This window comes from Arvicanthis niloticus, chromosome 1, assembly GCF_011762505.2.
Source record: "Arvicanthis niloticus isolate mArvNil1 chromosome 1, mArvNil1.pat.X, whole genome shotgun sequence".
Classification (NCBI taxonomy): Eukaryota; Metazoa; Chordata; class Mammalia; order Rodentia; family Muridae; genus Arvicanthis; species Arvicanthis niloticus.
In genome coordinates this window covers 156780820-156806995 of record NC_047658.1, presented here as the reverse complement: position 1 = coordinate 156806995, position 26176 = coordinate 156780820, and the positions used below count along the sequence as shown (strand labels likewise).

Sequence of the window (26176 nt, the reverse complement as noted above, 5' to 3'; positions counted from 1 at the left end):
AGCCTGATATAGCTCAGAGGTCTGCCAGAGCCTGACTTATACAGAGGTGGATGTTCACAGCTAACCATTGAATTGATCAAGGGGTTCCCAATGGAGGAGTTAGAAGACTGAGGAGTTGTAAAAGTTTGTGACCCCATGGGGAGAGCAACAATACCAACAAACTAGAGTTCCCAGGGTCTAAACCACCAGCCTGGGAGCACATAGGGAGGGACCCATAACTCCAACTGTATATGTAGGGGAGGCTGGCCTTCTCTGTTGGGCATAGGTGGGAGAGGAAGTCCTTGGTCAAGTGAAGGCTGGATGCCCCAGTGTGGGGAAATTCGAGGGTGGGGAGGTGGGAATGGGTGGGTGGGTGGGGGCATATCCTCATAGCAGCAGGAGAAGGGGGGATGGAATAGGGGGTTTCTGGGTGGGAGGCAAATGAGGAAAGGGGATAACATCTGAAAGATAAATAAAATATCCAGTAAAAAAAATTAAAAACAAACAAACGCAGGACCCTTGACCTTCCTGTAATCTTTTTTTCCATTTCAAGTCTAATTGAATATAGAGTTTACATCACTGTGGGTTGTTTTCAGCATCACTAGATTCTCTGATCTTTACTCTGTGCTGTTATGTTAACAGTGGAGTGACTGGAATTATTAGTTTATATTTGTGTGTTGTTTGTGAGACTCCAAAACTTCTCGTGTCACTGGCTCCACCTTAGGTTTTTTTATACATGCTTATATACTATGGCACATGTTTATGGGTTTAGATTTGAGTCATGAAAAAAAATGAGGTGGATATGTCCTAAATTCTGTTGCTAAAATAGAATATGGCCAATTTAGACCCGAGAGAGGTTGTTTGGGGACACAAGATGACAGGAAATGTAAGAAAAGTTCTTGTTAAGATGAGTGAGAAGGGACTTGACCATTTCAGTTTGATGTAGGTATATCAAATTTTTCTGGGAACCATTATATAAGGAAGAACAGGCAGTATAAGGGGAATTGAGATACCCAGGGTTCTGTTCTTATTCAGGTAATGAGTGTTGTCTGCTGCAGCCGATAGCAAGGCTTAATAGATGGTGCTAACATTACCCATCAAGCCCTGGACTCAGCCCTGTGTGTGGATTACCCAATGAAACATTCAAAGGAACACTCAGTCAGTTGTGATGACTTTCTTCTGAATGCACACATCACTGTAAATATGACCTGGCAAAACTTAACCTCTTCCACGCATGCCTAGGGGCAGTTTTTTCTAACCTGGCTGGCTCTCAGATAATTGAGCTGAAGACCTGCTGATTTATTCAATTAACTTTGAGCACAATAACTGAACAGTTATTCCTAACACTTCATACTATCTAGTTACTTCCCAGCTATACGCCCACAGTTACTTGTGTTTAATCTCTCCTTGTCCAGCTCTGCTGTAGCTGTCTGTCCTCAGAGAGAATTCCCTTGGTGACTTTTCCTCATGGAAACCTTCTTCTTCCTCCTCCTTTTTCTTCTCTTGGACCCTCACCTGCCTCATAGTCAACAACTTCTATCTGACTCTTCTGCCTCAGACTCCTGGCTGGAATAGAAAGTCCAGCCTTCCTGTTTCCTCGCTTCAGCTAATAGGTTAATGGCTTCTTTATTGACCAATCAGTAAGTGGTGGAGAAGAATGTTTACAAAACACAGAAACAGCTAATATTTCATAAAAATAGCAATACCAGAGTCACGCCTGTATTCAACTCTCTGCCGGTATAGAAATTAACATTTGAATAATACAAAGATAATCTTTACACAGTGGACAAAAACATCACTCCAACAAAATTCAGATGTAGCTCTCCCAGGCTACATCCCAGGCCTTTATTAGTTAGGTCTCAATAATTAAAATTAACTAATGCATGTTATACTCTACTTGAAGAATGAAAAGCAAGATTAAGTAGCTATTCTCTGAGTATGAGTTGGACCTAGAAATCTTCATTTCAACTTACTCAGATGGGTATGATATGATTAAATATGAGATATGGAATTGTTGTTCTTTCATTGTAATTTGCCATGTGTTGCTGTAGTCCTCTGATATCCTGTTGGCAAAGTAAAGATGATATTGAGCTATTTAACTGACAAGGTCTAACCTGCACTACTCCAAGTGTCTTAAGTATCTCCCTGTTAATGTGGTAATATGCCGATAATATACCAGAACCAAAATCAATTTAAGTGGTAAAGTATTTATTTGGATTATGGTTCCAGACTTCATCATGGGAAGGATGGGTGGCATGGCTCTGCAGGAGGAGAAGGAAGCAGAGATGTCACCAACAGTCGCACCAACCAAACGGAGAGAAGGACCATAAATAGGAGTAAGAAAATGAGCCCTAAAATCCTACACCCAGTGATGTAATTCCTTCAGTAAGACTACACATCCTAGAGATATCATAAACTCTCCATACAGTGCCACAAACAAAAGAGCCAGTGTTTAAACCCATTTTCCCATTTAAAGTGCCACACCAAGCAAGTGAAGGAAACCATTTCCTTCCTATTTTCCATATATTCCCCTGTAGGTAAGATCCCCCCACACACACACACACACATTAAGTAGGTGATATGTAAGCTCTTTAGGTGGCAAATGCCTCAGATGCAAGCAACCCACTTTTAAGGAACTCCACTTGCTCTGAACCTGTGACCTGATACCTTAAGGGACAGTGATACATTTTCATCCCAACCCCTTTCTAAAGGCAAGATTTGGAAATGCTGGTTAATTCACCTCTCTTGTCCTTTATAGCTGCTTCTGGACTCAGTCAACTTATTCTAAAGTCCTGGCTGTCCAATGATTAAGACAATGGAATAAAGAGTGTCATCATCTGTGGGATGGTTTATGAAAACCCTCACTGACACAACCGCAACATCCCTAAAACTGAGTGGAGCAGGAGTCCTTTCTCTTCTTCCTTTCTGGTTCTGTGATTGTTCTTCAAGAAAATAGGAAGAAAGGTATTCAAAGTTCATCCACCTTCAAATAGCAATTGAATAAATAGATCAGAATTGGAGATCAGAATTGTTTACATACATTGGTTTGGCAGAGCAGTTGACTTCCTTTCTTATGAAAGTACTACTCCTTTTAACAACTACATCTCTTTTTTAAAAATCTTCTCATAAAATATTTATAAATAAATGATCCTCAGTTACATAACATTCATAATTTTTTTTCTTAAACCAAAGGTACAAGTGGTTAAGAAAGATCCTCTGGAAGCCATGTAAATAACTTGCTAAGGCTAATGCAAGTTTAGATTTTCATTTATGAACACTTTAACTTTTAAGTAAGATAGTGACTCACTTGATCGATTATCTATCATAAGGTTGATGTGGGAAAATTGGGTGTCAAGTCTAAGCCTACTTCTCTAACACTTTCGCTTTCAACCAATTTTTAAATCAAAAAAGGTTACAAAGAAAAATGAAATTTCTAAACTCTAACATCTTTGGCAGAGAAATTGCAATGAAAATCACTTATCTTGAAATCCACGGGGCTCTATTGCATAGGCTGCCTCCTGTAGCATTGTGGGGCCACACAAAAAATAATTGCATTTATATCTTCCTCCAAAACACAAGTCTACTGTTTCATCTTGTACAGTCCTCGAGGACATTCTTCCCTCCCTCCTCCTATTCCGCCTATGCACGCACGCACACACACACACACACACACACACACCTCACTGTTAATTCATAATATAATCATGAAAGCCTTACACATGCCTTCTATGTCTGTTTCCTTATTTTACTTTCCTGGATTGGGACACTTGTAATCATGGTTTTCTAAACAAAATATCTGTCACAGTAGAAGCGCTCAATAAATAGCAAAACTGTCTGGTTTTTGTTTTTAATTTATAATACCCTAATTAAAATATTAGAATTTATAAGTTTATTTATAATAAATCTATAAAGAGACTTAAATTGGGAAAGCTGGGGTAGATGCAGTTGGGAATTTATTTTGCGGGTATCTCTGGGATGTTTTGGGATCCCTGTGATATGACACAATTCTTTAAAATGGATTTTCTATGGAAATTGTGCATATCCTCCATATTCATAGAGAAGTCTGCTCTTGACATGTGGGAAAGGTTATAATTGGAAGAGAGACAAGCCACAAAAATTCAGCACATTTTCTCCACAGTCTGGTGGTTTGGGTTCAAAGCATACCTCCTGGAAGAGAATTACCTTAAAGCACAGCATTAAGGATCGTGATTTGGTAAGTGTTGAGATACTAAGTTATAACAAAAGCATTCAGGTATGTTGAACAGGGTTCTTCATTGAAGGATATCCCTGTCTTTTTTCTTTCTTTCTTTTTTCTAAAGTGCTAACGGCTATTCTACAGCAACAGAAGTTGAATTCCCAAAGCATATGCCGTCCATACATCTCCCACCCAGCTTCTCGAAGGATCTCAAAAAATAGATATTGCAGAAAACATTTTCAAGTATCACTTTGAAACAAAATTCTACAGCCCAAGCCATTTGGAGATTACTCTGACTCAGTACTACAGTCCATTCACTACAGGCAAGTCTAAAGAAAGCAGTGTGTGGGTTTTTTTTTTTTTTTCCCCAAAGCCCATTAGTACAGCTTTGGGATTAGAGACTGTACATTTAGTTAGCATAAAAGGTAAAGGCATTTGTCCCAGCCCTGTATTATCTCCTACATTCTGTCTGGGTAAAGTGACTTAGATAATTTGAGATAAAAGGTCTTATCCCAAATTGACTTCTATTCTTTGGTCATAACATCAGGAACCTGAGATGGTTTTGCCTAGGAAGAGGGAGCAGGGTACCCTTGGCTCATTGAATTGTAGGTCAATATCTCTGATGATTTGATTACTTTTAGAAAGCCCTCTCCAATTTTCTACAGTTTAGTGGTTGTTCCTTTCTGGGAAACGCAGAGCACCCCCTCTGTTGGCCACTCTCCTGGCATCTGCTTCCCTTGTCTGCCCCGCAGACTCCTGCGCTGGGGCTGTCTCCCTAAGTGTATTGAAAGTTTCAAAAGGGCAGAGCTTGATATACTCCAGTGGTCTCAGCACAGCACCACACACAGTGTACATCTGACAGATAGCTGCTGTTGGCCCAGAAGGCTCGGCCCATCTGCACTTGCCTTTGGCACTTGCAAAGTTCTTGAGAGGACACATTTGCTAGAACAGCACTCTGTGTCTGGACTGTTAGACAGAGCCTTCAAGGGGTGATCTGCCTGCAGAGCCTGCAGAGCCTGCAGAGCCTCACAGAAAAAGGACAAAGAAATGCTTCCCTTCTTTCTTCCTTTCCTCTCTGAACTGAGGATTCGGCCAGGTGCTCTACAGTGATTTTGTCTTAGTTTTAAAACTACTAGTCATTAATCCCCGGTATATATATATATATATATATATATATATATATATATATATATATATATATATAATGATTGGTAAGGAAGAGATTCTGAGGGAAGAAAGGTGACTGATAGGGGAGGGAGTGAAATGTGAGAGGATATATGTATGCGGAGAAGAATCAGACTGTATTATATGCATGGGTGAAATTGTCAAAGCATAAATTTAATTTTTACCAAAAAAGAAGGATGGCAGAGTAATGAGACAAAGAACATATATGAAAAAGGAAGAATTAGTGTTCAGTTTTATTCCATTGTTGCTATTAAAAACTGCAGCCTAAGATCACAAGCTCTTAAATGTTAGAAAGTAAATAGTATGTATGTATAATGACAAATATTCTTAATTTTTAAACGCACCTAATTTAAAAGTACAGGGTATCTATAATTCCCACAGTTAAGACCTGTGGTCGACATCTACAGTTCACTCACCTGGCCTCATCAGCTAATTACGTGATTTTGGTGATATTAATCTTATTTACTTGTGAAATGGGTTGAGATTTCCTTCATGGCTGAGATTCCTTTCCTGGCTGAGACACCCATCACAAAACTCAGAGTACCGAGCGAAAAGCATGCCTGCAAGTTCATTTACTATCCTTCAGAAAGGAAGAGCCAGGACACCTGATGCTCTGGGCACCTTGGTGTGATGAAGATGGGTTGTTACAGAGGAGTAAGATTGGATAAACTGGGAGGTGTGGTCCGACTGTAATAAACTGCAACAGGTTCTGAGCAAGGCCAGTTTTCTAGATTCTCCTCTGCCCACAGCTTCGGAGGTAAGCGCATTCAGGATTTTTGCCATTTGTTCGCATGTCTCACTGAGAACCTTGTGATGAAGTCCAGACAAATGTCTTCAGATTCCTTTATGACAGAGGACCAGGAAGTGACTATCCAGCCCCTGTGATTTCCTCAGATGCCACGCTGTTGTATCCCACTCCCCTTGGCTGGCCATCGTTTTCAAAGCTGATCTTCTAACTCTAAAGCAAATGCATTGATTCTGCCTCTATTATCATATGATTTGCCTATATTATATATAAAATTATTTTCTGTCTGTCTCTTTATCCAGAATTGTGTTTTTGAGATTAATTCACACTGATTACTCCATGTAACAGAAATAGGCTCATTTCATGGCTTTGTAATTTTCTCTTGTGATAATATTCCATAGTTCATTTACGGAATGCTGCAGGTGATACTGACCCTGACAAACCTGTACATATATTCAGGAAGTCGTTACTAGACATGAGTAAAGGTGGTACTCATGGTATGGTATAAGAGATGCTCAGTACTCTCGCTTTGTTCTACTTCTCCTACTCCTTCTCATTCTCCTTTCGACCCTCCTCAACCTCCTCACCTTCTTCCTCCTAATCCTCATCCTCCTCTTTTTTCTTTTTCTTCTTCTATTGAAACTGGCTCTTATTCTGTTACTCTAGTTGGCCTGGAACATACTTTGTAGTGGAGGATGGCCTTGAAATCTCTGAGATCCATCTGCTTCTGCTTGCTAATATTAAAGACATATGACTTTTTTTGAGATCATAATAATTACATCATTTTACCTTTGCTCTTCTCTCAAAAACCTCCTATGTATACAATCTTGCTTGCTTTCCAATTCATGACTTCTTGCTTTGATTGTTGGTATATACATATATATGTGTGTATATATGTATTTGTTATAGGAATATGATGTATAATACATATTATATATTTCTATAATTACTATAATAGCATATAAAATAGTAATTATAATATATCATAATTGTTTATTATATTACATATTTATATTAAATAATATGTTGTATATTAAATATTAAATATATAGTTAATATATAATATACATATAATTATATATTGTAATAATTAATTATAATATATGTTATAGGAATATATATATATATATTCCTTAATACATAAATATAACTTGCTTAGTCTGTATGAAGTTACCTGAAGTACATATTTTTAGAACTGACCATTTGTTGTTGTAGAACTACTTGTTATGCCCTTCCCTGGAGAAGACTATTTCTCTACCTCTCAGTATTCCTTATATGCTTGTGGTTTCTTGGCTAAGGTTGAGGCCTCTTCATCATATCTGTTCATGGACTCCTTATCCAGTTCATGTTGAGGCATCTATGTTGATGAAACTTCTTGGGTATAGCTTCTGAAACTTCTAAAAGACACAACCTCACAGACAATACCTTGTTCCTCTGGACCTTACACTCTTTCTGCTCCATCTTGTGAGATGATCCCTGAATCCAATGCCATGAGTCTTGTTGCAGATGTATCAGATACATCTGAGCTCTTCAACCTGTGTTTTGATTGGTTGTGGTTTTCTTCAATGGTCTCCCTCTATTGCAAAGAAGAGTTTTTCTGATGAAGGGTGAGAACTTGTCCTGTGGGTACAAGGACAGATATTTAGAATGTAGTGAGGAATAATGTTGGTTCGGTACAGGGGTAAATTGTGGGTTTTCCTTGAAGATTTATGATTTCAGTAGCCCTGGATGACAGAATACTGCAATTCCTTTCAAAGATGTTGATTCAACCAACAATCCAGGGATGGAAGATTCCACTGACTTTACATGAAATGTTCATATATTTATAATTTTTATTTTGTAGTGGATTGGTGTAAGCTTTTTACGAAGATTTTACTGGTATTTCCTTAAATTATAATGAAATTAAAATGTCTCTCTTACCCACTTATAGGTTTTGTTGCCACTTTTTTTTCTTTCCCCATTAATCTTTTCTTTAGATTGGAAAAGTTATTCCTTAGAGACTTTTGAGACAAAGTCATTTTAGGTAGCATTGGGTGGCGTTGAACTCACACCCATTCTCAGCCTCAGTCCCCAAGTGCCGTGATTTCCTAAAGCATTCTTTATGTTTTTGAATATGAGTATCTTATCAGTTATGTGTATCACAGATATTGCCCCCTTTTGATGGGAAAAGATAAGGTTTGAAGAAATTAATTCACCTCGCTTCTTTCATGCTTTGTTCTGGTGTTGTACCACTCAATAAACCCTGTCTTCAAGGTCACACTCACATTGTCTTACAGAAATTCTGTTTTATTGTCTTTCACTTTTAGCTCTACAATCCATGTAAAATTGATTTTTGTGTATAATATAAGGATGAGGATTCATTTTTGCCATATAGATATCTCTAGTTGATTCAGAGCCTCTGTTGGAAAGACCATTATTTATCCACTATTCTGCCATGAACTTTTTTCTCCATAAATCATAAATCTGTGTCTGGTGAACCTTCTTCTGAATTGTCTGTTATTTTGTTATTTCATATTAATCTTTTTTTTAAAAAAATCCTTTCATGATGTCCTAGCCATTAGATTTCCAAAAAAAGCAGTTTCCTATTGGGTATTATAGTTTTTGTTAAACATTTTTTTTATGTGTGATTCTCTTAGATATTCTTGGACAGATGTTTTCTCTATTTATTTATACTAGTAAGTCTAGTCTTTTTTGACATAGGTGTTTTCTAGTATCCAGATGGCTCTTTTGTTTAAAAACATAGTTCATTGGTAAAGATGCTTGTTCATCATATGCAAGGCCCATGACATCATACACACACACACACACACACAGAGAGAGAGAGAGAGAGAAAGAGAGAGAGAGAGAGAGAGACACAGACACACACACACAGACAGAGAGACAGAGAGATGAGAGAGAGATCTTTACAAATATCTTAGCTTCAGTCAGAAATTATAGAAAGTAAAGCCTGGCTTCTATTTTCCTAGGAGGAAAATAGTCTCAATTAAAGAATGGGAGCTACTCTTTGCAAAACATCTTTCCTCATTGGTTAAAACTATTGTTCACTCTGATAGCTACGAATCCATTGGCTTTATGGTACTTTATGTTGTAGATTATGAAATCGTAAGTCTAGATACTGTTTTCCGACATAACACATCTATTTACTGCATTTAATTTTAGGATTGAGTCTTTGTCTTCATCTTCAGGTACATTTCTGCCACTCCTGTCTTTCCTATGGATCCCATATGGTCAATTGTTTGAATAGATATCACCTTCTCAATAGGAGGTTATTTAATATATAATGTATATTATATGTAAGTTTGTTATATATAATATTTATATATATTTCTCTTCAGAGATCTCTGTGACCAATATATCTTCATATATATTCAGGGAATGACAATGTTATATACCATGTACTATGTATATGATAGATGCTTAACAAATATTTGTAGAATAGACTTATTGAAGGCAAGATTTTCTTCATGGAATTACACGGTTGGGCTCAGTCTCTTTCTATATGTTTTTAGACACACAGGAGAAATTATGGTAAAAGCGTGTGAATATTTGAATGAAATCAGTTAAAGGGAGTGGGAGACGATGAAACCTTGTAGAAAAAAAATATATATTTTTTTCATCTTAAACACTTCCCCATTGCCTGCAGAAAAAGGCAATTCTGATCATCTTCTGATACTGACTTTTTTTTTTCTGTTGGGAATTTATACAGATATGCTCATTAAGGGGAGAATACAGATTAAAATCTTCATGTGCCTGACTTACAAAATTATATATAAGTATCTATGTGGCTGCAAATAAGGATCCTCAGTTTTAACTGTGTATCAGAATCATTTGGGAAGGGGGCTATAAAATATCTACTGATGAGATTCACCCCAAATACAGTTTTAAAGTGGTATGACAAGCAATTGTATTTCCGTAAATTCCTAGGCCATACAGGCGTTCCTGTCCCTACACCACACTAACATCACTGCTACAAAATAACAGAAAGCAGGGGAGTCTGCTTCAGTGCTCCTTTGAATGTGACCTCTAAAGGCAACAAAAAATTTGCATTCTCTCCTTATTCTCTCACTTTGGCACAGAAGATATAACACATGCTGTCACTTCTAAGTGTTCATGAGTTTGGTGGCATCTGTAGAAATGCCCACAAGAGGTACAGGGCTCTACAGCTCTAAACAAAGGTACAGAAAGGGGAGGAAGTGCATCCTTAAAATCCCGTATTCTCCCACAATTTATATATACAGATCCTCTCCCTCTCTCTTCCCTTCTCTCCTCTCTTTTTCTATTTCCACTTCCTTTCCCTCCCCTCCATTCTTTTTAGTGAAAGTAACAAGGGGAGTAGTTAGGCCACCTTCTTTTCTCTTTCCAGATACCTTAACATCATGAGTGAACAGAAGTTTGACTCTGGGTTCATTCACACAGGTTATTTGTTTCTACACACCTTTCCTTCTGACATACATTTTAGAAACAAATCTTAGGCAAGCTGAACCTGCATCTTTGAAGCATGAGGCGTCAAGACTCACTGGCAAGAGGAGGTCGGGGGGGGGGAGGGCAGAGAATTTATAGTGTCATTGCACTGCCAATGTTTTATTTAATTTTGTTTTCAACTACTGGCCAGAGGTATCCTGCAAGCTGAGGTGGTTCTGAATGCTAATAAATATCCCTATGGAGCTCTTAAGGTTTCACCTAAGCTTAATTACAATGTGTAAATATGAAGACAGCCCCGTTATTGATGTTAATCATACTGCTAATGCAGAAAGGGAGAGGATTGTAATGAAATAAAACTTGATTAAGCAATGGCCTATTAGCCTATCCAAAGTGAAAGACTCTCCTGGTGCCTACATGAAATACCAGGTTAGCTCAGGTCTAATTATCTTCTGCTTCATGGCTCGTTCCATCTCTGTGCTCTCTGCTACTCTGTCCCAGGTTTGAAGCCTTTTATACCATGTATTTTAAATTCTGTAAGGTATCTTATGAATTTCAAAGAGGTGTGGGTTCAGGTGCAGTGTGGTCCATGGTAGTCAATGGATTTTAGTGATTGCATTTTTTGTACTCCAACCTTCAAACATATTTCAAGTAGAGGTGCTGTAGTTTTATACAGAAAGCATGTTGAGACCTGCAGGTCACTATATATACATATACGTATACGCATACGCATACGCATACGCATACGCATACGCATACACATATACATCATATACATTTGAGACAAGGTTTCTCTGTGTAACCTTGGCTTTTGTAGACCTTGCTTTGTAGGCCAGACTAGTCTCACCTCCTGAGTGCTGGAATTAAAGGTATACACCATCATGTCCCAGCCTTAGATTTCTATATGGTCATCTATTCAACATTTACTGCCAACCTACTTTGTATGAGGCTCTCTGCAAGCCTTCGGGGATACAGGAATGAGAGTGGTAGTACCTTTGGTTAAAGAAACTCAATCACTGAAGGCAATTAGATGCTCAAGGAAGTAAATTCCAAGATTGGAGGAGGCGACATGATGATGTCCTACTAACAGAGACCTGAAGATCTCTTGAGAAATATAGAAGAGGAATAGCCTATTCAGCATAGCGAGGACATGGTAACTCAAGATGTAGCCTCCATATTTAGCATGGTTTGGAGAATCAGAAGAATCCATCAAGTAGAAACAGTATGACACAGCCAGAAACACAAAGGTAATCGCCACCCGGTGTCTCTGGAGACTGCTGGGAAAGGAAATGTATATTAGGTTCTATGCATGACATAGTGGTATTGCCCAGGGAAGAGACAGAATCTATGAGTTCAAATCCTGGTCCTTTTATATCATAGATATCTATTTCATTATAGTCTATGAACTAGTTCTCAGACCCTAGACCAGTAACTTAACTCTTCAGTGTAAGCGGCTTAACCTTTCTGAGTTTCTGTTGTCGCCTGGGAAGTGAAGATGATTATACCATTTTTCCCAGAGTCATTTCAAACACAAAATAATTTATTATGAAGCATGTGCTTCACATAGTAAGTAAATTCTACCCAGCTACTGTCATTTATCATGAAATGATTAACATAATAATTTCCATTAGTTTTTCCCACCATCCACCAGCTTTATACTTGTCTTCCCAGATATTTTCATGTCGCTTCCACGTCTCTTTATGACTTAGGGTCTTCATAATTATGGTGTGCGTATTTTTCCTCTGCAAACTATATCTCAAATGTCTAGTGGAAAAGAGAGGCAGGGCACAAGAGAAAGGACTAAATTAAAAGTTCAAATATGTCCTTTGTGGAAGGCAGGTATGAAATTGCGACAAACCAAGTGTTCTCATTTCTGCCTTAGACATGACTTCGTACAAACTCATGAAATCAAAATCCGCTACAGTCCACTCAATAAATATGCTGTCCTCACACAATTGCTTCTCATGCTAAAATTTACCATAAGGACACAATGATATTATGGACATATTTACAGTTGTGTTTGTTCTCCTAGTTAGAAGACAACAATGATGCTATCATTACTTTGATCTATACAAATAAAAAAAATAGTCAAATCTTAATGTTTGAACACTGAAGTTTTCATCTGGTATTTTACAGCTATGAAATAATTATCAAATTCATTATCTTAGACCACTGTGGGATAGAACAAATGAGTCTTGGGAGAGGGAAGTCAATGTGTTGGTGTTTGGGTAAGTAAATACCAGTAGCAGCTAAGAAAGTAGAAGAGAGTACATGGTTCTGTGTCCTCAGTCCTGACTCAGTGCATCTGATGTACCTCAAAAGCCTTCACTGGGTAATTTTGACAAGAGGTAGACTTTTATAAAGATCTTCCATGAACTGGAATTTTGTAAGGGTTTGTGGATTATGAGGGAAACCTGTGGGAGTACAGTTTCCATCAGAGTCCTCACAGTACCTGCAATATGTATTATCAGGTGGCTTGCAGGGCAAAGACATCAAAGACAGCATTTGGAGGAGCAGGAGAGCTGTTGAAATGGGTGTGGATTTGTAGACAGAAGACAAAACCACGCATTCCAGTCTTTCACATAAAAAGTGTCATTGCTCATAATCTGATGATGCAAGATTGCCCTTCTCACTTCCTGGAAGATGTCTTCCTGTAAGAGGCAGCACTGGAATGTGGGGAAAATAGCTTGAGAAACAGCAGCCAGCAATTCTTCCTCCCACTGTGAATGATGCTCTCTGTGGTGACAGAGCCATTAAAACAGGCCCAAGAAGACTTCATTTTGTCTAGGGCTGAAAAATGTTGCAAAGTCAATGACAGGGGATCCTGCTCTTCACTGGGCAGCTGTCATGAGCTGGCAACTCGAGCAAGACTATCATTTCTTCTTTTGCCCTAGAGTTCCTGTTTCTTTCCTTAGCCCAGCATGTGGGAATCGCCCTTGTCACTCTAGGCAGGACTTACAGTGTATTGAAGAATAACAGGTTCAGCTCCATATGGCTCCGTTGCCTTGTGCATTTTCTGGTGGGTTGTGTGAAAAATCATTGTGTTCCTATCTCTGTTGGGGATATCTGATTTGAAAGCTCTGATGTGAGAGAAACTAAAATTATCTGCAAGCCATGTTCAATAGAGTGGGGGTGGAGTGATCGTGCAGGGCATTTCTGCCAATAAGTGTGGCTGTGGCCAGTTATCTCTGTCTGATGCTTCCTTGGGGAAGGAAGCATACAGTGGACTCTATCACTAGTGGGCCAACTCTTTTTGAGGATGTCTCCGAGGTGAACTCTGTTATTCTACCCATTCCCACTCCACTTTCTGTAGCAGAAGCTTGGTGTTTTTAAGCTTCATGTTTTGTGTTTCAGAGTAGAACTGGATCGAAGCTAATGTCTCCCTTCTTGACATGGAAGAGATGTGGATAAACACATCTGTAGGGGAGACAGCGGACTGAGGAATGTTCGACGAAGCATGGTATTTAACCGGATGCCATTTTCTTTTCAAGAGCTACTCAGAGAGTCTAGAAGAAAAAACTTCTCAGCCTTGTGAGCAAGTGAGAGTGTCTCAGATCACTGGAGCAGGGGCAAAGCATAGCTGGAGTTTCCACTCAGACAGTGTCCCGCAAAGCAACTGTGAGGGCATTTTTCTGGCCCAGTGAATTTTTTAAACTTATTAGAGAATGATTTGATAAGTGGAATCTTTTGTAAACCTTCTCCTATGTTAACCCATGGAAAATATTAAAAGATAATCTTATTGAACAAGTTAATAAGATAATAACAAGTTCAATAAGATAATCTTATTGAACAATGTGCAGGTACTTATAAATTCTTTAACTCCAGACCCTAAGTTTATCTTTCTTTAAAAAAAAAAAAGTCGGTAAACAGATTAATACATAATTATAATTGATAGCTGTTAGTTATTGATTCATGAGCTTAACTTTGTATTTTAGGTTATTTTTCCAGAGCTAAGGCAAGGTGGCTCACACTTGTTATACACCATGATATCTTCAACTGTGCAATGACAATATCAATATCTACTGATGATTTGTACTTATTTTTCCAAATTATGGCACTAAAACCATTTAATATCTATTTGTGGGTTGTGTGAATGATTCAGTGGGTAAAGTTCTTGCAGAAATAAATACATGTACCTGAGTTCAGATCCCCTACACCTATTAAGATGCTGAGCATAGTGGAGTCTACCTGTAATCTCTGCCCTGTGGAAGGGAAGCAGGAGGATTCCTCCTACCCACTGATCACTTGATCTAGCAAAACTAGTAAGCCCTTTACCTGGTTCGGTTTTACACCTGACTAGAAAAATGTAACAGGAGAGCCACAGAAAAAGATACCAATGCCAATGTCTGATATTGTTATAAAGTGCACACACCCACACACATGTGAATAAGACTACACATGCAAATGAGTTTTGTGATCCTCAGTAAGGGAAACTGTAATTGATAAAAGTCAGTTAGGCTTGGCCAAGAGTTTAAAATTTGTGAACACTTATGCCTGTATTGGGAGATTACAATATTTTCAGTGTCATATATTTCATAATTTTTGTTTTTCTCATATACTATATTTTGATCATATTTTTCTGTTCCCTCAGTCATACCTGATCCTTATACATACATTCCTATCCTCTCAGCCTTATGTCCTTTTATTCTATGAAAAAAAGAAAAGAGAAGAAATAAAAATAAAATAAAACAAAAATCAAGCAAACAAACAAAAACCGTAAGAACACAAAAGACAGAAACTCCAGGCCATTACCAAAAAAGCACACAGAAAGGTGGAATCTGTTTTGTGTTAGCCAGCTACTTCTTTGTTCCTGAGCATGAGGCCTACCCTGAGGAGGGGTTGGTATACACAGTGTCATTATATTGGATAAAGCTGATTTTTCCTTTCCTAGCATATATCAATTGTAAATGACTGCATTTAAAAATTATTAAATTTTTATATAACATATTGTAGGCACAATCCAGCTGTTCCCAGATCTTTCCACCTCCCACCCACCCAACTGCACTCTGCTCTTTCTCTTTAAAAATCAAAGAGGAAAAAAAAAAATTGAAAAAATGCAAAAAAAAAAATGCATACACACACTCCTTAAAAACAGATAATCAGAAGACATAGTATATAGGCAAAAGTCTACCAAGAGAAAACAACAACAAATATTCAAACGTAGCAACATGAAACAAGTCTACAAAAGTAGCATTGAGTTCCTTTTGTGACGTCATCAACTGCTGAGCCTGGAGCCTACCCTAAAGTGTGGCTACATATGCCCAATGAGAATGTTGGAGAAAACTAATTTTTCCCTTGCAAGCAGAGGCCGATGGCAGATAGCTTCTTGGCTAAGAGAGGGAGCTCCATGTTCACTGCCTTTTCTCAGCACTAGGACCCAGCTATTAAGCCTGTGCAGCTCTGTGTATGCTGCTACAGTTTCTGTGACTTCCAGTGGGCATCAGTCCTGTTGTGTCTTGAAAACTGTCTCCGTGAAGTCACCCAGCTCCTCTTCTGTTCTTCCAATCTTTTTGCCCTCTCTTCCCTACAGCTCTCTGAGCCCTGAGGATAGGGATTTAATGGAAACACCACATTTAGGACAGAATGTTCCAAAAGTCTCTCTTTCTCTGCATTGTCCAGTTGTGGGTCTCTGCTGTTAGTTCCCATGTACTGCAAGAAGAAGCTTCTCCAGCGGTGGCTGAGTGAGGATGTAGTACACATCATCTGAACAGAATTGACAAATTTTTTTATTATAGAAACGCTGGGTAGATTGACACACCCCTGAATAAACCTGACATTCTAAAAGCTGGTACAGAAGTATGGGGAGACTGAGGCCAGAGTGCTACAGTGTAAGAGGTCAGGCTTGGTTACATTATGAGAGACCTGGTTTGAAACACACACACACACACACACACACACACACACACACACACCAGTGTGAGAGAGAGACCAAAAAGATGATTTATTGTTATACGGATGTAAAATAATTTACTCAAATAAATATATTTTGTCTGACTACCTTTTCCCCAAGCAAAGTATGGATTCACCGTTACCACTTTCATGCTTAGATTCTGTACAACCCAAGCTCTGGCAAATGTAGGCCGTGTGCAGAATTCACTGTCTCAGTTCATCTCTGCAGGCAACCACTCGTCTTGTTTCTGGTCATACTTTTTAACCCAGCCTATTTACCAGTCTATCCCTTATTGTGACAATGACAGAGGGATGAACTCTTTGTTTGCTGTGCTTTCAGCTTCTTTTCACGTAATGAAGCAATTTACCTTGAACAAAGCTATGTCGGCATTCTCTATGGCATATATGAATTAGCGTTGTTTGCATCCTTCCAAAACCATTTCCGCGCTTAAGTCTCACAGAGAAAAATCTAGGTTATGTATTTGTATCTTATAGAAAAGTGATCGTGTGACTTGGCTAGAACGTAATTTTGCAGAATTGTAGATGTGCTCTTCTGAGGGTTTCTATCATCTTAAGAAAAAGAAAGCAGCGACTAATAATAGAGTGCTTCCTTTTTTGAGTGACTTTTGGAGAAATGGAAGGATGCTCTCTTCATATTTTAAATGCCAGTGAAGTAGCACTGGGAACTGCTGAAAAACTTTTCGGTGTCCATATAGTGTAATTTCTTGTACTGTTTTGAACCTGATAAATGACATCAGAGTCACTTTTATTATTTTAATCCTCAATAAAACCCAAGGGTCACATCTAATGTGATGGTTTTTAAAAACCTTCCATGAATTATAGCCCAATTAACAGAAGAGGTACTGCCATTCCCATCCGGTCGAAGCTCCTAGCATATTTTGCATACTTTCCTCTGGCGTTGTCGCTGCTATAAGATACCCATTCTCCTACCCTTACCCTCAATCCTATGCAAACCCTAATTAAATTCAAGGAAAATAAAAGTTCATGAAAGGAGATAGATGATTTGAAGGAAGAGGAGATCTGGCTGCCACAAGGAAGTGTGTCAGCAACAAGTGAGCAAGAGAGCAAAGAGAGGTGGACATGGTACAGGAGCTGTACATGTGGAATAGTGAGATTGTAATCTCTGATAGTTGTATATGCTAACACACATATAGGACGAAAATGAACATGCTACGTGCTCAGTTGTTATTGAACAGTTATCAGTTGATCATGGAAAAGGGCCTGAGACATATAACATAAATTGGCTATATCATGGAGGGCTTTAGGAAGAAAGTAGATTCACAGAAGAGTGGACACATTAGGGTCTGAAAGGTCTGAACATTTAAAATATTTTTAAAAATATTAGCCAGCATGTTTCTTTATCTATTTTATGTACACAACCACTTAAAGTCTTTTTGTCTATTACCCTGGTTCTTTTATTTTTTTATTTTTTTTTCCATTTTATTTTCAGCCATGACCTGCGATCTGTGCATGGTTCTGTAGCAATCAATGGTTTTCACAAGGTGTTAGCTTTTGGTTTCCTAGGGTCCTAGTGAGACTTCCTGGGGCTGGGCAGTGCATTCTCAAGGTGCTTTTCTTACCTGACTGGTTTTCTTACCTGGTCTAGATGCTCTGCTAAGGTTCTGAAGTGGCAGACTTCTTGTCTTCCTCCGCCTTCCCTTATGTTTCTCTCTCTCCTTCCTTCTTCCTTCCCTCATCCCTACCCACGCTTTCTTCTTATCCCTCCCCCTTTCTCTCCTTTCTCCCCCTTCTCCCTCCACTCTCCCTCACACCCCTTTCTCCCAGTCTTCACTGGTTACTTCCATGGCTCCCTTCATCCATCCTTCCTCTTTACAGATGCTTACTTAGTATCCACCACTTTTCAAGCAGTGTTAGCTGGGACACAGCACACTTACCCTCACTGTTGCTACCCAGATATAGAACAAGCCAGGCATTAAATCTGCTGATTCTCCCATCTTGGCCTCCTGAGTAAGAAATTCCAGCCTGTCCTGAAAACCCCTCCCCTCACTGCGGGTTATCCTATGGACTGCTTGTCAATTATGGTTTTTACAGTGATAATATCCCCTCCCTTCCTTTTCCACAATGATTCAGGGGCCATTGTAATTACATAACAATAAGCAAGACATCATTTGTCCAAAGGTCAGGTCTTCTCTGTGAGGTAGTCTCCATCCTGGACAGCCTTCATCACAATATGCAGGGGACGTCTTCTGGAACCACATAGATACTGAAGAACACTCAACACCCAGAGGTTTGTACTTTCTTATGGAAATTAAAAAACATATATAAAATCATTAAATTGAATATTCTCCTTCAGGCATTCATTCAAATAATTTATATAATTGTATTAATATCCAAATAATTGATATTACTTTATGACATGATTTATAAAGGAAGTGACTATTTCAGTTATCATCACCACCATCATCACCATCATCATCATCCTCTCTTTCATTCACATACTCCACAATAAACACTGGAATATTATTATTTTATTTGCAAAAGTAAACATACGGTAAAAGATATTTTATTTGTGCATTAAAGTAGGTTTTGCAGAACAATATTTTCACAATACTGAGGGAGGGGCTGAATGATAAAGTCCACAGGTGAATTCTTTCCTTGTGTTAGTGGAACCTTGGCAGAAGATCCCAATCTTATGCATGTCTGATATACATGGGCGGAAGGCACACACATGGCACCTTTACCCTTCTTGTTCATAATCCTGTGCTATCTCCTGAAGGAGTAAGGAGTCAGGGATTCTGAGGTGCCATCAGTGGAACCCACTGGCTGAACTCTTGATGGTAAGAGATGAAGAGGCCTGAGTTTGTTAGATGTAATAAACTCAGTTGGTGAGAAGGCATTTCCTCGCTACATATAATGTATGTAATATATCTTCTTCAAGGACATTGTACTGTATTTTCTTAAAGTCTCCCAGGTTTTCACAGCTATAGAAAGGAAAGCTCCTTAGCTCTAGCTTGTACTTCATTGTGCACTGTGTGGGTTGCCAGCAGTTGCACACGGTGAGAGAAAAGAGGCGTCTAATGGTGCCCAAAGTGACTGTCTCTCTGAGTTTCCCTAACAGTCTCAGGTAGAAGCTTAGGCTCCTGCTCTGACACAGTAATTAAAGGAATCTGGGAAGACTCATTCAGTTCATAATTATTTTTAGGTCCAATATAGCTTGACCTTACTAATTCAGAATTATGGAGAGAGATATTAGTTTGGCTTAATGAGAGGCATGAAAAATGTAACATTTTAAATTGAAACAGAGCTTTATTACTTGGGGCCATATTCAAAAGCCACAGACTAATAGCTTAACACTTTTGTGGCTGTTCCTGGGCCTGCTTTAATGATGACATAAGGAGAAGCCTCAATTTGTTTGGAGCCGTTCTTCTCCTTGGCCTTCAAACCCACTGGCCTTTATTGTTTTGATTTGCAATGCAAAAAATTATTTTAAATGTATATATGCATGAATCTCTTTCCCGTTATGATCACAAAAGTGACATATCACTGCTACAAGAAACCCACGTGGAAATGTACAGGAAGCAAAATGATAATAAATGTCTTCTTTCTTTTAACTCAGATCTGCCGTATATCTGGTGACAACAGCTTGGCAGGAATCCTTCCAGAGCCAGCTGAGCTGCCTTAGTGAGGGCGTGCAGTAGATGCTCACTAAGTACCTGTCAAGTTGGTTTGGAGTAAACCTGCGTTCATAAGCAGCTTGCTTTTATCTTTTACAACGGCCGATTTCTTTTCATTACTACTTCCTGATTGCGCCCCTGCGGTGGCTTTGCTTCAAAGGGAACTATGGAATGGGCTTCTGTGAGACTTCCCATCAGCAGACTTGTCCGCACTCTTTTCTCATATATAGCGGTAGAGTTATCAGCCTCAGTATGCTTTGTTCTGTGTGTCTCTGCCAAGAATCATCCCACTGTACTTTGCATGGCCTAAAGCAGGTGATGAAAATCTATTCTATAAGACTCTCCTCCTGGAGCTGTGCCTCCACAGGTATATATGCTTAAGACACACAACTGCCTCACTTTAATCTCCAGTAGTGTGTAACAGGGTGTGGTATCATGTGTGTAATCTGAGCATGTTGGAGGTAGAGGCAAAGGGAGCCGTGTAGAGAATTGGAGGACACCTTGATCTGCTGCAGACCCTCTCTCAGAACAAACAAACACAAAAACAAACAAACAAACCAGACATACAAACAACATTTAAAAAAACAAAAAGGGATTTCATGTGCAGCTCTAGTCTGACATAACTTCTTACCCATCCATGTTACCTGGATCCTTTATCTCCACTGAGACAGACATCATGGGTAAACAAGGAGGAGCTCTGCTTGTGTTGGTCCTTGGCAGTGTTTGTAACGCCTATGCGTTGACAACCATGCATGGCAGCAAGAGACATTGAGAGCAACAGGAAGTGTCACCTTGTATTGTTAGCAACTCTTGTACAGGCTTTGGGCAATGAGACTTTCAGCCCTACAGAGACAAACTGTTTAGTTCTTGTGTAGGTCAAAGAACTCAGGATTTCCCACTACCTGATACTATCTGATGCTATAGCATCTGAGTCCACAGTGTCTAGGTTACTGAGTCCTTGAACCTGCGGCTGCCTCTGTCCCTGTTGCCGCTGATGGCACCTCCACTGCTGCTCTCTGTGATACTGCTCTGCCACTGTCTTCTGCCAACACTGTTGCAGCTGCTTCTCTCCCATGTCACTGCTCTGGCTTCTGCAGCTGTGCCTCTGCTGATGTCAGATGCTGCTGGGAATCTACCACTTCTAAAGCTCAGCCTCAGGCATACATCTCTCCCCTGTGTCTGCTGCCGCTCTGTCGCCACCAGTCCGCAGTTGCTTCCCTTGTGCTACCAGCTGAGCTAACCTTACTAACAACAGATATCAAAAGTAGACAAGAAAAGACCACATAAAAGAATCCTTTCAGAGGGTTAATGCTGCAACACTAGAGGGTGTACTGCAGGAAGTGTCTCGTCATTGGCTCACAAAATAAAGAAAATATCCTGCTTAGAGAGCCAGTGAATGGATTTTGATACTGATCATAGAACACCTTCATGAAAATCAAGGAGTATGGCTACACCGACCAAAGCACTGTTGCTTTTGTAACAGACACAACTGTCCCCCTGTTAGACCAGGAGAGGAAGTGCTACCTTCTGCTCTTAGCAGAAAGGCTTACAATACTATCAGACATTCATCAGTGTTAGTGATTGCAAAACAGCCAAGTATCCACGCAAAATCTGAGATAGGCACGGCTGAATGTACAGCTATGATTCTGCAGCAAGCAGCTATGGGTGTCTTGTAACTTCATCAAGATACCTATCAAGTGTTGTTCAAAATAGCCAGTCTTGGCGTAAATACAGTCTAACTATTTTCAGGTGTAATAGCTTCCTCAAAGCAACCAAGATACCAGAGAAGAATGTAACAGCTTTTACTTACTGAGTCAAATGTCTCCTCCCCAAAGGTGTTCACTGATTTTATAAAGACCATGAACCTCAAAACTCATGCATGGACCAACATGGATGATGGTTATTAGCAATGACGCTAATAGAGTTTTAGCATTGCAGAACACCTACCCCACAGCACAGGGAGTGGTGGGTTCCCTCAAGTTTCGCCATAGCCACAATTTACTGCAGTTTCTGCCTTCACAACCTTAAAACTCCTGGCAAGTTAGCCTATTTGAGATGCCAGGTTTGCTTTCTGCTCCATTTTGCCTCTGTGATTATATTCCTTCCGAGTTTCACTGTAGGATTCAATTAAACAATAATTTTAAGTAAGTCCTTTTCTCGGGACATTTGAGTTGACGTTCCAGAGAGCTTGCTAGCACAGATTAAGGTAACATCCTTACTATACTTGAAGCTAAGATGGAAGATATCAACTTCACACCAAAAAATTAATATAATTATTTCTGTCATATCTCCCACTGTTTATATCCACAAGTAAATAGATATTCGATTTCTATCCCAGAATAGATAATAACTTATTTCTTCCAGTTTCTTCCCCTAAACTGTTTATTCTTCCTCCCTGTCTCAGCACCCACACTTCATATTACGCAAGGCATTATAGTCTATCTACTTATGTAATGCTGCCACCCTACCTCCTATTGCATCTTCAACTAAATTCCTTGTAAATTCCTCAAGGACAAGAATGCTGTTCTTTGTTGTATAAAACCTCTGAAACAATGCTGGGAAGATCATCTTAAATTACAAGCATGCTCTATGCACTGCATTCAATTTTTGTCTACACAAACCTTTAGAAACCTTTACTTTGGATAAGCTAGGTGGGTGTTGGCTTGAATCTTCTGCAGATTAAAGTTTGAAGTAGAATGACCATTGGAGTGAACGATGGTCTTTCTTGTAATGTTCTGGGAGGTGGGGACACCATCTTATATCTCAGACCACACTTAGATGATCAATAAATAGCATGCCGCATGAAATAAAACACAATATAGAAACCTGTAGTTTCTACAGCAAAAACTTAAAATTGAAAAAAAAATCAATTTCCAGCCTTTGTTAGTTTTCTGGACTCATTTAAATCTGATAAAGGAGCAAGGGATATAACAGGACAATTTTCTGAACAGGACTACATTCATTATTTTCTTTTCTACTCCCCCTTGTCACCTCTTTTTCATCTTTCTGAACCTCCCAAATACTCCAACTTTTCTTTCCAGTGATGTCTGATTTATTTGCCACCTGCTATATCTTTCCCCAGCCAAGAGACAGAGCTCTGTGGTCCAGGTGCATTTCGGTCAGAGATAGTTGGTTTCGGAGGAGGAATTCCGATGTCAGTTGTTGACATCAAAACGTCCCTATATTGTCACACTTGAACAATCCCATTTTCATCTTGCAGAAGTAAATATGAGCTCCACTCATGGCTGAGTTTGTAAGACCTAAATGAATGAGGTGTAATCTCCAGGCTACAGCCTGATCTGAAGAAAAAAAAGACAAAAGAAAGAAAGAAAGAAAGAAAGAAAGAAAGAAAGAAAGAAAGAAAGAACGGTTTAGAAGTCCCTGAAACTAAGTTATTGTTTGCAAGAGGCAAGCATCTGCTGGCACAAATGGAAACGGTTTGTCTTGTAAGTAGACTCAGAGTGATTTCTCTTCTGACAACATGAAGGGATGGGAGAGGAACTGTGGACCCTGAACTCTACAATCCTGTTCTTGCTACATAATTTAAGGTCACAGACTAAGCACATTTTCTTAAATGAAACAAATAGTGCAATGAATGGTAATGGAAACAATGTATCTTCACTCTCTGATGTGGATCTGATGAGATGCTGCTAATGAACAGGGAAGCAGCTGATGCAAAATTGCTCCAAGTGGACCATGGGAGATGGGATTCTACATGAAGTACAGGCTTCAGTGCCTGGAGGTCTGGCATATCAGAAAAGAAATACCTCTGAATCTGTAGTTCTCATCAATCTCTTCCCACCTCCCTCCCTCCCAGCCTCTTTCCTTCCCCTTTTTGTGTATGTTTGAAGTACATGTTTGCTGTGTGTATATACACTACATACATATATATCAGATAGCCAGATAGATAGATAGATAGCCAGATAGATAGATAGATAGATAGATAGATAGATAGATAGATATAAATATATATTTGATCTAAAGATGCTGGTTTTTGTTAAGCCCTGAACCATGTAAATCTGTAGCTATAGCTTGACCAAACCTCTTGAGAAAATATTTTAATATTTGAGTCTATTTGATCAAATGCTTTACTTCAGAAGTGTTTTGATGATTTAGATATTTTTATTTTTATTTTTTGTGTACGAGTACATCTCTGCATGTATACGTGTGCACCACACATGTGACTGCTGTCTTCCAGAGGCCAGAAGCGTGGGTCCCCTAGAACTGAAGTTACACAGAGAGTTGTGAGCCACAATGTGGGGGTCTATGAAACCAAGCAGCAAGTGGTACAAACTGCTGCTCCATCTCTCTTGCACCACTTTGGAAGTTTTGTCATCGTTACTGTTAACGATTTTACTTAGTTTCATTCCTTGTTAACTCAATACTCCAAGAGTTATTTGGTACTAAAATTCTCCAGGTCACGAATGGGAGAAATGAAGAAGATGCCTTTCACTTGCTCATCCGTTCTCTCTGCAATCTGATCCTAATCCAGAGACTGTTAGTTTTTTAAGCACAGAAGTTAACTTCCGCAAAGTCTAAAATTTGAGAAGCTCAGTGTATCAGAGAGGTTATTTTTAGAACAGACAAAACCAATCCTTGTTTAAGATGAGGTAATGGTGTGTGGGGAGAGGGGGCCGTTGGAAACATTCAGTGCTAATGAATAATGCAATTTGATTTACTGGAGAAATGAAAGGAGATGGCTTTCTGCCCTCTGTTAATGTACACAAGATAATGGCTGTTTCACTTTAACGGTGTGTCTGCAAGTATCTAATACAGCTTGTTTTTTATTCCAGGTCAAGTCATCATCCTTTAAAACTCATTTAGGACTAGCTGTCATATTAAAGGACACTTTTGAAAATAAGGAAAATCTAACATGAAGTTGTGCTCAGTTTTTCCTTTCTCCACAAAAAAAAAAAAAAAAAAAAAAAATGTGTTTCTTAAGAGAATGTTTAAGACATGAAAGAGGCTACAGGTTGAGAATCTTGATGACAAGCAGAGCCAAGGTTAAGAAGCCTAGTGGTTCAGGTGACTGTGTTCACCTACCACTGCTGTTAGGTTGACACTACAGTGACATAGCTCTCCAGAAGTTGCGGTTGTATTTGCCAACTCTTACTCTGTACATAGTGCTGTACCATCCCCAGGCTCAGATATGCTTGAGGAAAAGACTCACAAATTATGTAAAACTCGGGGATATGAAATATACATGAGTGTTATGTATTAGAAGGAGCTTATGAAAGTGTGGAGCCTGACGCAGTAATAAAAAAGATTTTGTGCATGAAGTTTCAGGTCTTCGGTGTGCAAGAGAGTGTGCATCTGTCACATTCAGCAGAGGTCTTCCTAAGTAGGGGAGGTGAAAGTACCTGTGGGAGTTGTGCAACCAGAATAAATTGTTTTTGAGGCAAATTCCTTCCTCCCTCTTCTCCTTACCTGCATAGTTGTGAATACTGTAGTTGGGAGAAGAAGAGGATCTTGGAGGAGAGGAGGAGAAGCGTGGCCAGAGTGGGGAAAAATGCTGTTTAATATGATAAACAAAAAGAAGAGAGGTCACCAATCAGAAGCACAGTTTCTTTTCCTGTAATGTGTCCAGTTGCACTCTCACGTTAGACAGCCGTTTCTATGCAGACATCAGGGAAGCCGTTAGCAGGGTAGCACGGATTTCTCTTCGCACTTTTGAAGTCCCCTGGGACTTTATTGAGTTTACAAAGGTAAATCTCTCAGTCATAACTTTCCTTCAGATGACTGTGAACACAGCTCCCCTTTGCAAGAGTGTAGAGTGCTTAGAGCTGAGAGTTGAGAGTTGACAGGCTGAGGGCTGCGTTAGAGTTCTGTTTCGTGACTGCAGAACCAAGGCAGTAGCTAGCATTCACTTCTGGTCCAAGAGAAAAGCAGTGGGCCAAAGTGGAGGAATGTGGAGGTGTGGAAGTTTGGGAATGCACAAAGCTGCAGGCATGGGGATGTGAGGTGCAAGATCAGGAACAGAGGCAAGGCAAGGACAAGCACTGGAGGAGGGAGGGCTCAGCTCCACTGCAATCACTGACAACACGGTCACCCAGGGTCAGTCACCGTGGTGACAGTGAAGATGACGCACAGGTCTTAGGCTTAGGGAAG

At 39.4% G+C, this 26176-nt stretch overlaps 1 protein-coding gene and 1 long non-coding RNA gene across 7 annotated transcripts in view; one reads left to right on the top strand and one right to left on the bottom strand.

The window, feature by feature from the left end:
• The window catches only part of Sorcs1 (sortilin related VPS10 domain containing receptor 1), a 503533-nt gene that overhangs the window by 115594 nt on the left and 361763 nt on the right, over positions 1–26176 (top strand). The gene's annotated exons all lie outside the window — the stretch shown is intronic.
• Positions 15532–26111, bottom strand: LOC143438463 (uncharacterized). Its single transcript, XR_013107280.1, has 3 exons — positions 25496–26111; positions 18541–18692; positions 15532–16226 (listed from the first exon to the last, which is right to left on the bottom strand). It is a non-coding gene; the product is annotated as an uncharacterized LOC143438463 (long non-coding RNA).